A 12995-nucleotide genomic window follows, 5' to 3' on the forward strand; every position below is an offset into this window, starting at 1 on the left:
TACATACACTATTCAGTTATACGTAGGGAATCATAGAGTGATACTGTTAGATACTCTTACCATGATTCATTGGGTGTTAATCAAAATTAGTTTTGACGTTCTATGATTAAGGAGTTGATCATGATATGAGGCTATTAAGGGTATGCCCAGAATAAAGGACGAGCATCGTCCTGAATTATAAAAAGTTGTGGACCCATGACTATTTGTATCCATGAACCATTGAAAGTCATATAAGTATTGGTTTCCTTATTTACCATTGAGAAAGTCGAATTCAAGGTGAATAAACTTTGATGTGATCAAATAGTGTATTCACAAATAAAGTTTGATATGATCATATGAGTGATTTCCAGTTAATGGAAACAAAGAGAATGGAAAAGTTCTACACAAAATCTACAAATCAATTTTATGTTATTATAATAGCGCGCAAGTGTTCTTGCCGTGTCAATAATATTAGATTATTGATATAATTACAACTGATCCTGTCCGCAAGCTGAATCAACGGACGCTGAGCACGGGGCACTTTTCGACTGTTGACGTAGATCTTCGACTGGTAGCACGAAGCTCCGGCGAACTTGCACAGAAGTCGGGCCGGGAAGGGGTTCCCGGCGGCGACCCTCCGACGCTCAAGTCAGGCGAAGCTCAAGAGCTCCAAAACTCGTCAAAAACGTACCTCAGGCGAAGGATGAGAGGCTTTATATAGGGATGTGGAGAAACGGGTGCACACATACCAAGGTGTACACGTGTCCTTAGCCCATACCCCAGTAAAGACCTGACCCCATACTGCTACAGTCCAAGCACGTCTTCGATGGGACAGCGGAACCCCCTGTCATAAGGTTTGGAGTACGGCCTAGTCCTAGAGCATGACAGCTGTCAGAAGATGTTCCTTGTCCTTCTCTCCCTGCTCCATATCTGTCGTCCGGCCGGACGGTTCCCTCAACATCAGGCCGGACATATGCGATGGTTTACTTGGGGGAGATTCTCCATCACGTGCTTTGTGGAGACTATTAGCAGTACGTTACTTTATGGCTTTGGCCGAGCGTGCAGTCCGCTCGACCCTACGACCCTCTCCACTGAGCGCCGGAACCCTGATTTTGACAAGGCGCCTTTAACCATCAGCCGAACACCAGGTGGTCGGCCGATCGGTCGGACCCATCCATCTCCGGACGTTCGATTCCACCGGACGGTCGGTCGGTCGGTCGGTCGGACCCAACCCTCCCCGGATGGACAACTGCCACTTTGACTTCCACGTGACGTTGACTCCATAGGACGGGGTCCCCTATTCTTACTACCGGATCAACAACTTATATTATTGAGTTCTAAAAAAGTTCTAAAACACCCAATAGACAAAGATGGAGGAGGAATAATGGGCCTTAAAAACTCAAATCCATTACAATTACAATTACAATAAAATAAAATGGGGCTTACTTGAGATCGCATGGCTGCTTAGTCTCTCCTATGCAAAATACCTTGTTAAGTGCTTAAACTCCCCTATACAAAAGGTCGGTCATATCAACCCCACATTAAAATAAAAAGAGGTAAATCACGAAGAAAGGGGGATATTTTACTCTAACACAGCAATCATTTTGTATAGAGAAGATTAAACACCCAATAAAATATTTTACATCTATTAAAAATTAACCCAAGACCTATTAAAATTTGGAGCAATCAGATACCAATTGCGTCAACAAGCAGAGTCATCATGCTCTCAGATGCTCTCATATGAAAATATACGAAGAGAACCTTTCACGAATTCCTATGTAACAGCATCATATTATTTGGATTCCCTTCGACGTTTCAGATTGCAGTCGATCAAGAGGGTAAAAGAAATGGAAGAATCCAACATAAACGAACATTAATAATTATGAAAGATCAGAATGTTTTATTATGATAAAGCTTTGAATTACCTTAAACGTGCAGAATTATCGACTTGGCGACATAACAAATTGCAGCCAAGTGTTCTAGATTAACAAGGAAAAGGCAATAGTGACATACCGGAGCAAAGATACTTCAAGAATTTGGATTCACCATCAGTGTGAAATGAACAGAAGAACTCTGATAAAACTGCAGCTTCTGCACGTAGCCTACATTTTACAATGACACTAAACTAATTTTCCACCTCATCTAGTCACTCACCCATGGCGTTGTGTGTTTGTTTTGGAACATATTTTAGTTTGCTATCCTTTTCAGGCTTAGTTTTAAATTTGTGCTTGGAAGAATTTGAAGGCTCGATTGAGCCTGCTCTACGTGACGCTTTCTCTGTGCTACAGGATCTGCCACCTACAAAACTATCGTACCCTTTCTCCATGCCATTTGATGCACATGGTTTTTCAGGCATCATCTCGTAGTGGCCGTTTTCAGCAGTATCATAATCATCAGATACTTCAACTTCAAATGGTAAAACTAGCCTCACATGATTGGCTACAATAGCCTCCTTCCATCCTGCATAAAAAATAAAGGTAAATCAAGTTTAAGATGCATCATCGAGCCTAGTTAATTAAGATATTGCCGAGTAGAAAAGAACAGCATTAATTAGTGGGGGAAAGACTCTTACGCTGTGCGAGAAAAGAATCTGCAATTTTGCTTGAGAATAAAATTGGTCCAGTACTTGGTTGCACCATCAAAAAATCCTGCTGTGCCTCAGAAGTACTGTCCATCCTCCCATCCGGAGAGAAATTGGTCTAATCAGCAGGAACTGGATCGGTGAATTCTTCACGTGGAGACAAGTTTTCTTTCCTTGTATTAGACACACTGCTCGTACCACTCCTGTTATCATGGAGACCCGCAGGTTTCCACAGCATCCCGTTTGGGGGCTTCATATTGTGCTGTTTAGCATGAAGCTTGTCTGGCTTACTTCTAGTTCCATCGCCACTTCCAAGTGCTACAAGAATAGAGCCAATTATAACTTCAGAACTATCAGGATTGACTGACTGATCTTGATGAATCCTATCAATTCTGTCATATGGTGCCTCTTCATGTTTATTTTTCTGTGTCCAAATCTTATTGGAGGCCGATGAGGTGGCCTTCAGGTCCTTGTAAGGGCCATACCTCATTGAAACTGAAGGTTTTGCTCCAGGGAACTGAACTGTATGCCCATTTCGAATGGTTCTTTTTGATTTATACTGGGTCAAAAAAGAATGCCTGGGATTCATCATTCATCTGATCTTGAACAATATTACAATCAGCAACTTCGGTATCCATTCTAACATCAATTGCTGCAGTAGGGCCTAGAGATTCATTAAGTTCCACAGGATGATGGTCTTCATTTTCTCTCTTTGTAGTATTGAAATCTGAATGAGGGGAATCATTTTTTTTCAGTGATCCTATCCGAGAGTCGAGGCGATGGCAGCTGGGGGCGTGGCGCTCCTGTTGAGCGCTGATGAACTCCTGGTTGGCGGGACCTGCAACCATAAGGCGTCAGTGCCAGGCCAGGGAAGGGTTCCTCGGCGATGATCCTCCGACGCTCAAGTCAGACACCGGGATATAGAAGAAACGGGGAAGCAAAATGACAGCGTAGCTGTAGCTACAGTAGAGATTATGCATACGAAGCTTGGGGCTCCTTATATAGGACCCCGGGAGCGAGCGTGCACGCTTCTCAAAGTCTTCCCTGAAAGGACATGTCAGAAAAAGTACCTCTGACGCCATACCTCAATGATCCGAGCATATCCTGACAGAAGCTTCCGTCGTACGATTCTCTGCCGGATCATGCATGATCATGCCGCCGACCATGCTGTTTGTCGGCGGCACGGGTCTCGAGGAGGATATCAGTCGATCATGCTTTTGCCTGCTAGTGGACCGCTCAGCTACTTCCGCTGTCTAGGCCGAGCGGGGTGACCGTTCGGCTACTTCCACTGTCTAGGCTTGCCGGGTCGTGTTTCCGCTTCGCTGGCTGTGATCCGATCTTTGGCTGATCCGGATGTCCGCCTAGCACATGGCCAGTCGCTCGGCACATGCCCAGCCACTCGCCGCTTGCTTTGGTGATGCTGGGTCTTTGAGCGTCGGAAGCTCGGTGCGAGACCGAGCTGTGATAACGTCGGACCGGCCAAGGAGGGGTCCTGATCGGTTGATGGGGTCGCCCGGTCGGACGCTAGCCCGGGGGCGTTGACTGCATTGACTTTGACCTTCCACGTGGTGTTGACCTCCTACGGGGCGGGGCCCCACCTTACCCCCGGATCACGTGCCTCCCCCTCAAGTCTAGTCGAAGGAGGTTGCAAGTCCGACTGACTGGACAAGTAGTCTGGAGATCGGTTGGCCGATCGACCATGTTGCTAGTTGGACCCCGACCAGTCCGTGCAAGACTGATCTTCTGGACCGCACGGTGATCCAATGGCTTGCACTTGGGAGGTTTTTCCTTCGGTGTCTTTGGATGGGCCCGGACCGCACGGTCAAATGTTGACATAGCCCGAATCTCCTTGGAATTCGTACAAATCTCCTCCATTAAGGCCGAGCACGCACCCACGCCTAATAATGTCACCCATTAAATGCTATCTTGTAGGAGTATGCCACGTGTCGCCGCCGCAGTTCTAGCACGTTTGAGGTGACAGCTACTGATGTGATGTTTGGTGGTTTGAATTCGACGGCTGGATTTGTGTTTCGGTTCCCGTGACCTAGATCCGACGGCTCTAGTCGGCCGAGCTGATCTTTATAAAGCCGCAGCACCGCCTCTGTCTTCACTTTGCATCTTCCTTCTCAACAACTGCTGGCGACTTTGCGCGACCAGTGCTTCGGCAACCGTTCGTCTTCTTCCCCGACAACCTCTTTCTGTAAGCCTTTTTGACCCTTCCTGCCGTTTAATCTTTAGCAGTCTTGTTCCTCTTGTCCCACGTCCCTGCCCGACGTATGTTTTGTGTTTCTCCGACAACCTTTCGGCGGAACTTCTTGTTTTCTCCCCTTTCTCCGGCAATGGCCAGTTCTTCACAGCCGTCGGATCCCTCAACTAGGCTCTGGTACTCCACCATGGAGACCAGGTTCGATAAGGGTGACGCTGAATCCCTTAGGAACACCTTTGAAATTCCTTATAATCATGAGGTGATTTTGGCTTCTTCGACCGATCAACCAAATTACCCGCCGACCGACACCTTCTGCTTGTTCCGAGGCCAGTTTATGGCCGACCTGCGGTTTCCCATTCACCCCTTTATTATTGAAGTTTGTAATTACTTTTGCGTCCCTCTTCCACAACTCGTCCCGAACTCGTCCCGAACTCCTTTCATCTGCTGTGCGGCGTTGTCATCCTATTCCGGTTGCACAACATCCCTTTAACCCCGCAAGTCTTTCATTACTTCTACTACCCCAAGCAATCCGAGCTAGGAACTTATCTCTTTCAGTCTCGGATCGGTTTGGTATTTTTTGAAAAGATGCCCACTTCAAATAAACACTGGAAGGAGTACTTCTTCTACCCAAGACTCCCTGAGCGGCCAAGCTTTCAAACCCAGTGGCAGGTCGGACTACCACCTCAGCTGGACCTGAAGAAGTACAAAGCCGACCTGATTACCTTCACGCCACAAACATGTTGGCCAGACAATCCCTATTCTTCAGAAAATCCTACAAATGCCAAGGAATAGTTACCCAAATGAAATCAAGTGAGGAAATAGCCATAAAAATATATAAATAGCATAATCATTTAAAGTTGATGAGAATATAGATTTTTTTTTTTCTTCAATGAAGTTCAAACCTTAAAGTATAGGGATCACGTGTCCATTTCTAGTATGTCCACAAAATAAGGCAGGAAGAATAGTGAAAAATTGAACAATTTACTCAGGCAAATAACAGGCACCTTTGGAAAAAGTGATGCGAACTTATAAAATACTGTGGGTTGTAATTCAAATACAGTTGTAATTTATAATTTCGAACAACAGGGAAACCAGAGAAGAAAGATTTTATTCACATAATGGTATCACCAGAGCAGGTCTTGTACTTATGTACATATCTTAAGCTCATAAAGGAAAAAGGAATGGACGTCTATTGTCCTACTAAAGTAGATAAACTAAAATTTAAAATGAAGATGCAACTTAAAATAAAGAAGTTCAAAGGATAAAGACCTTATCAATGTTTAGGGAGCGCCTATGCACAAGTATGTGCCTTCTATAACTTATGTAGAGCAGAACACTCTAGAACATTTTTCACACTTCTGAAACTGAACCTTAGGTGATGAAAGAAAAGGCCATCCTGGAATATCTGGCAAAAGAAGAAAATGCACATTTATTAACTTGGGACCAAACTCTTTGTTTTTGCCAGACTTCAAAACCTACTCCTAGTTACATCCCAAATACCTGTTTTAGAGAGTTGACATACATTTTTCAGACTCACCATTCGCTCTTGCAGCAGCTTGAGCAAAGGCTAAAATAGCTTCAGGAAATCTAAGTGCTTGCATTTGTTCAGATGATGCTTTTGTTCCCTTAAATGCATATTCATTGTCATTTGAAGAACAACTAGGTTCCTTAGCCTCATTCACATCAGTAGGCTCACCCTTCCATAGTTCAAAAGGGATCTGCTTTCCACCTGCACAATTTTTCAACTTTAAACCTTAAGGAGTTTGAAACCAAAAACATTAGTGCTGGTATTATGAACAGAGTATATTTAACCATTGGACCAGATGATCACCAGTTCTAGACAATGGATCCTTCCCAATTACTTGTCTGATGAAAGTGCTAGGTGAATCCTGCCCTTCCTTATCTGGCTTCATCTGATTAAATGATATCACAAGCTCATATATTTGGTAACAAAAACACAAATCTTAGCAAGATTTGTTTTTTACCCTTCTGGTCATAAAAGAATACAATTATACTTAGACCAATGAAGTCCAAGAATCTAATTAATCAACACAGCCTGAGAAAAAAAAATATTTACCCACCAAAAAGTCAAACAAACACTAAATAAACAAATCTTGTTCAGCAAACAAATCCCAGCAGTGTGATACAAAGCTAGATGGACGTATGAAGACAAATTGGAATTAATGTTTTCAAAAACAGATGCATGTGTTGAATAGTCAAGTCATGGCAGAAAATGTGAAACATTGGTGCATACACTGTCCATATTTAAAAAGTGAATCCTACATTAACAAGTACCAAAAAAATCAAATAAAAGCTGTACAAACTATAAATAAAAAAATAAGCAATCCATATGAAAAAGTATTTAATCTAACATATAATGTATAAAATTAATCATAGCAATTCATAAATCCTATAGAGCTTTAGAACTACCACCTAGCCCATCCAAATAATCAAGTCAGACAATTCATACTAATAATATCATAACATAACCCAATATAATTACAGCCTCTTCTGAATTTTTTAAAACTGTGTTGACTAATTTATTTTAACATTTAATTAATTTTACTCATGAAAAATAAAAGAATACCATCTATTAGCCCAACAAATGATTCAGCCAGCAAAAATGTTAAGAAAAAAAAACGCCCTCAGACCTTGGACCACAAAAAAGAATACATAGTTTTGTTAAAAAAAAAAACTCTCTTCTCTTAATAGTGTTCCAATTTATCAATACATATTATCATACTTATCAATACTCTAACATTGTCACCTATGTTACTTGGGTGTTGGTGTCTGGATTAGACCAATATGATGTGTTGGCAATGTGGTTTTAAGTTAAATGTATTTTATTTTTTGATACGTATACCAAGTGTACAAGTACTTGGATAGTGCACATGATAATAATGAAGATTAGAGACATGATGTTGAACCCCGTGGTAGTTTTGATGTGATCAACCAAGTTGGTTAGGTCCTGTTTTGTGTTTGATTCTTGTGTCTGAGTGTGCAGGAGCTTAGGAGCACAGGAAGTCGAGCGGAAGACGCAGCTAGCAAGAAGGACAGCACGGGAAGGGAGCCGACGGACTCGGTGCGTTTGAAGGACGAGAGAGCTGCGGAAGAGTACTCTGGTGGAGCGAGAAGAATGTGCGCGGCGTTTGAGGGACAAGAAGCCGGACGGAAGCTTGCTCAAGGAGAAAGTCGGGAATTGGGTTCAGGTGAGCCCTATTCCGGTTGGGCTTGAAGGCGCCTTCAGCCTTGTTGAAGGCGCCTTCAACAGGTCAAACTGACCGTTTCGAGCTGCGGATAAAGTTTTATCCGCTCACCACTTGGAGGCGCCTTGGACCCCTATTGGAGGCGCCTTGGACCTTCGAGATCAGATTTCCAGAGGCTATTTAAAGGCCCGTGGAGCTAGGAATTCATGACAACTCAAGCAATCAATACTGTAAGCAATTCCTAAGCAACTAGTGAGCTTCCAAAAGTGTAAAAGACTTCTCCGCCTTCAGAGAAGGAGATTTTTGTTAGTGCGCTTTTTATCGCCCTGGATTAACAACCCTCTTGGTTGTAACCAGGTTAAATTCTGTTTCTGATTTATTTTCTGTCTCCTTAATTTAGTTGCTATTATTTTACTGCTGCTTTTTTTTTTAGTTGAAATCCAAGGAAGGTATAGTTTGTTTTTGATTTCAGCAATTCACCCTCCTCTTGCCGGCCTCCGCTGCACCTACAATTGGTATCAGAGTCTGATCACCTCAGAAGGACTAACCGCCAACTGAAGCACTACGATCAAGACGATGGCCGGAGCAAACATCCATCCCCCAAAGTTCGACGGAGACTTCGCCACATGGAAGCGCAAAATGGAGGTATTTTTTAAAACGGATTTTGATATTCTTATTACAATGAAATATGGTTTTGCATCGCCGAAAGATAAAGAAGAAAACACATGAAGCAAGAAGGAGCAAGCCGATTTCGTCGCCAACGGAAAGGCTGAGTTCCATCTACTTAGTGTACTGCCACCTCAGGAGGTAAATCGAATCGGAAGCTACGACTCTACGAAAGATCTCTGGGAAAAATTCCTAGAGCTCCACGAAGGTACCTCCGAAGCGAAGCTAGCGAGGCGCGACATCCTCCGGAATCAGTTGACGAACCTCCGGATGAACCAAGGCGAGAAGGTAGCACAGCTCCAAGCAAGGATCAAAGAGCTGATCACGCAACTAACCAATCTTGGAGAAGAGGTAACGAACCGGGACTCTATCCGGTACGCGCTCAACGCCTTCCCCAGAACTCCAAAGTGGGCCTCCTTAGTAGATGCGTACTACATCTCTAAGGACCTCGAGGTAAGTACTTTAGAACAATTGTTTTCCACTTTTGAACTTCACGAATCTCGAGTTTCAGAGTCCAATGGAGTAGAAAAGACCAGTCAGAACATTGCCTTAAAGGCAAAAATGAACAGTTCTGACTTCGAAGCCTCGGTTGACGAATCAGAAGCGGCACTACTGGTAAGACGCTTCAATAAATTTTTTAAATCTAACAAATTTAGATCGTAGAGGCATGAGAGAAAAAGAAAAACGACTCGTTGCTACAACTGCAACGAAGAAGGGCACATCAAGGATGACTGCCCGAAATTGAAAAGCAAGCAAAAGGAGAAGACGAAGACCAAGTACAAGAAAACAGATTCCTCCAAACACAAGAACCTAAAGGCCACTTGGTCAGACTCATCCTCCGAATCAGAAGTCGAAGAATTCTCGGGAAGAGCACTGATGGCCAACCATCAGCCAGAAGAAACGTCTAGCTCAGAGATGAGCATCGATGAAGGGGGAGGAACATCAGAAGAGGAAAGCTGCAGTGAAGGGGGAACCTCACCGAGTCAGGTAAGTCAGGTACGAAATCTAACCCCGACTCAGTCTTTTCGATTTATTAAATCGCTTTCTAAAGACTTATTCGAATTAGAAAAAGAAAATAAAGAATTGAAAAAGAAATTAGCAAAAGCATGCCCACTTGAGATGTACGATAATATAAAATCAGAAAATGATAAATTAAAATTAGAAATTGAAAAATTGAAATCTGATGCATGCTTAAATAAATTTCCTAAATCAAAATTAAGAACTTATGGAAAATTAAATTGGTACATTAGAAAACACCAGGGTCAACTTAGAAAAGTGCCCAAGTTTTTGACCAACCCTGCAGAAAGGAACCTTTATTGGGTTCCAAAATCTTTGTTAGGTTAAATTTCACTTTTAATTAAAAGCTTACAGTGAGAAAATTAAACATTGAAATTCTTTATGGAAGCTTTGTCTAAGGAAGTGGTTGTTGCTCCAATAACCAAGAAAGCCTAGTGCCTCGCCATGACCTGGAAGCTGAAATATTGAAATAAAATGTTTAATTAACTTTCTGAAAAAGCATTAAAAACTAGAATTAAATAATGCTTTGAAAGTTTATCAAACATTTTTTAAATAAACCAAAATTTCTTTTACTTAGAAATTTTTCTTGAAAATTCTAACTTAAATTTTTTTTTTTGTTGGAAATTTTTTCCTGGAGAAATTCTAAAAAACTTCATTTTAAAATTTTTTTTAGAACATTCAAAAATTTAGTTTACTTAGAATTTTTTTTAATTAAATGACTTAAAAATTTTTTTTGGAAAATTCAGTTTAACTTAGAAATTTTTTTTGTAAAATTCTAAAAATTTATTTTTGCTTAGAAAATTTTTCTAAATCCAATTTAACTTAGAAATTTTTACTCAGAATTTTTTCTACCTTAATATTTTGTTTAATATTCTCTATTATTGGTACTCTATTTTTGCTGTGATCAAAGGGGGAGAGAAAGGTACAAGTTTAGGGGGAGTTAGGAAAATTAAAAATTAAAAAAAATTTCTAAACTGTGTTGCAATTTTATTTATTGCAAATTTATGCTTAAATATGTTAGTTTAGTAATTTTTCTTTAAAATTATTTTTTTGTGTCTGTTTCTTTAAAATTATTTTTCTAAACTATTTTTGATCCCTGTGTCTGAGTGTGCAGGAGCTTAGGAGCACAGGAAGTCGAGCGGAAGACGCAGCTAGCGAGAAGGATGGCACGGGAAGGGAGCTGACGGGCTCGGTACGTCCGAAGGACGAGAGAGCTGCGGAAGAGTACTCCGGTGGAGCGAGAAGAACGTGCGCGGCGTTCGAGGGACGAGAAGCCGGACGGAAGCCTGCTCGAGGAGAAGGCCGGGAATTGAGTTCGGGTGAGCCCTATTTCGGTTGCCCGAAATCACTCAAAAGAACGGAGCGTCGGAAGCTGAAGAAAGCAAGTTGGAATTCGAGCTGCCAGCTTGGAGGCGCCTCCAGCTTGAAGGCGCCTTTAGCTTTGTTGAAGGCGCCTTCAACAGGTCAAACTGACCATTTCAAGCTGCGGATAAAGTTTTATCCGCTCACCCCTTGGAGGCGCCTTGGACCCTCGAGATCAGATTTCCAGAGGCTATTTAAAAGCCCCTGGAGCTAGGAATTCAATACAACTCAAGCAATTCCTAAGCAACTAGTGAGCTTCCAAAAGTGTAAAAGGCTTCTCCGCCTTCAGAGAAGGAGATTTTTGTTAGTGCGCTTTTCATCGTCCTGGATTAACAACCCTCTTGGTTATAACCAGGTTAAATTCTGTTGTTGATTTATTTTCTGTCTCCTTAATTTAGTTGCTATTATTTTACTGCTGCTTTTTTTTTTAGTTGAAATCCGAGGAGGGTATAGTTTGTTTTTGATTTCAGCAATTCACCCCCCTCTTGCCGGCCTCCACTGCACCTACACATGAATCAAGTGCAACTCATGGTACTTGTAGATGTGGTAATTGTGGAAATTGTAAATCAGAGGCAAGGACAAAGTGGAGCTCATAGAGCATGTGGACATGGAACTTATGGAGATTGTATGATGCTCAAGGGTTAGAGAATTGCGAGTGGAGCATGGAGCTAAAAAATTTTGAAAGTTGTTTAATTGGGACTTAGACAATGGTATTCAATTGATAATATTGGGTTTCTCCAACATTCCCAATTAACTTGTTAGAGACCGATCATAAATATCATAAATTCCAATATCTATCAAACATAAATATACACATCATATATGCAAACATTAAACGATCATAAGGTCAAAAAGGGGAATATTACCTATCTCAACCATCATGGGTCATAACGGAAATCTCATAAGAAACTTGGAAGTTGTCATACCAGTGTTCTCTTACATCACAGGTACGATTCAAAAAATTGAAATCTCTAGAAAATTAGGGTGTGTTTGATTTGTGTGTTTTCCATTTTCATTTTATGGAAAATGCACGTTTCTAAAAAATGATGTTTGTTTTGTATTTTCCATATCCGTTTTCTAAAAAAATAGATAGCATTTCTTGGAAAAATAGAGAATGTTTAAAAGTCATTTTCTATTTTCTAAAAAACGCGCATTTTTCAGAAAAATGAAAATGGAAAACACGCAAACCAAACGCACCCTTAACATTCTAAGGCAACTAGATAGCCTAGATAACATCCAAAGTCTACTAGATTCAGCTTATAGTTATAGCCAACTAAAAATATCAGGTTAATGGATATTTAAAGATCCATATCAACAGAAGCCATGAAATTAGTAACAACCAACAAAGGATGCATCAAACACAACCAGCGCATTGGCCACAAACTAGCAATCCAATTTGGCACCCGTATATGAATCCGACATCTAACAGCATATAGTGATAAAATGGCATAACTAATTTTAATATTTCAAGTAAATTTCTTCAAAACGAACGACAGGAACTCAGTCGCTTACCGAATTCAACGATCCCAGAAACGATAGAGGCGATTCCGAGGGTCATAAAACGACGATCTGACCAGTATTTACGAGAATCTCAACGTGTCCGAACCCAGACGACGGGTAACACTAACGGAACGAATCGATCGATATGGAGCGAAGCGGAGGCAGACGATGCCTGGTCTATGCACAACCGGGAGATCAGCATACAGAAGACGAGGGCGGTGCCGAACGGAGCATCGAGGGGATAGGGACGATGTGAGAGAAGTTCGAGGTGAAACCTAGAAAAGCGGCGATCAACGGAGCATTCTCGAAGAAGACGGATGTGAGCGGGAGTATAAATTGGAGAAGTGAAAAAAAAAAATTGACAAAAAAAAGAAAAGAAAACAAAGAGAGAGAGTGAGAGAGAGAGAGAGATCGCACAAAGTGTAGGCAATTAGCCGCTGATTGTTCCTTAATGCGTTCGCACGAATGGTCATAAAAT

At 41.7% G+C, this 12995-nt stretch overlaps 1 long non-coding RNA gene across 4 annotated transcripts; it reads right to left on the reverse strand.

Moving 5' to 3' along the window:
• Positions 1 to 1876: 1876 nt before the first annotated feature.
• Positions 1877 to 12974, reverse strand: LOC121976586. Of its 4 annotated transcripts, none has more exons than XR_006110658.1 (6): positions 12530 to 12974; positions 6598 to 6679; positions 6304 to 6495; positions 6036 to 6171; positions 2552 to 5538; positions 1877 to 2439 (listed from the first exon to the last, which is right to left on the reverse strand). It is a non-coding gene; the product is annotated as an uncharacterized LOC121976586 (long non-coding RNA). The 4 variants fall into 4 exon arrangements; XR_006110659.1 differs by having other exon boundaries at positions 6289 to 6495; XR_006110657.1 differs by having other exon boundaries at positions 2552 to 6171.
• Positions 12975 to 12995: the final 21 nt, after the last annotated feature.

This window comes from Zingiber officinale, chromosome 4B (genome assembly GCF_018446385.1).
Source record: "Zingiber officinale cultivar Zhangliang chromosome 4B, Zo_v1.1, whole genome shotgun sequence".
Taxonomy (NCBI): Eukaryota; Viridiplantae; Streptophyta; class Magnoliopsida; order Zingiberales; family Zingiberaceae; genus Zingiber; species Zingiber officinale.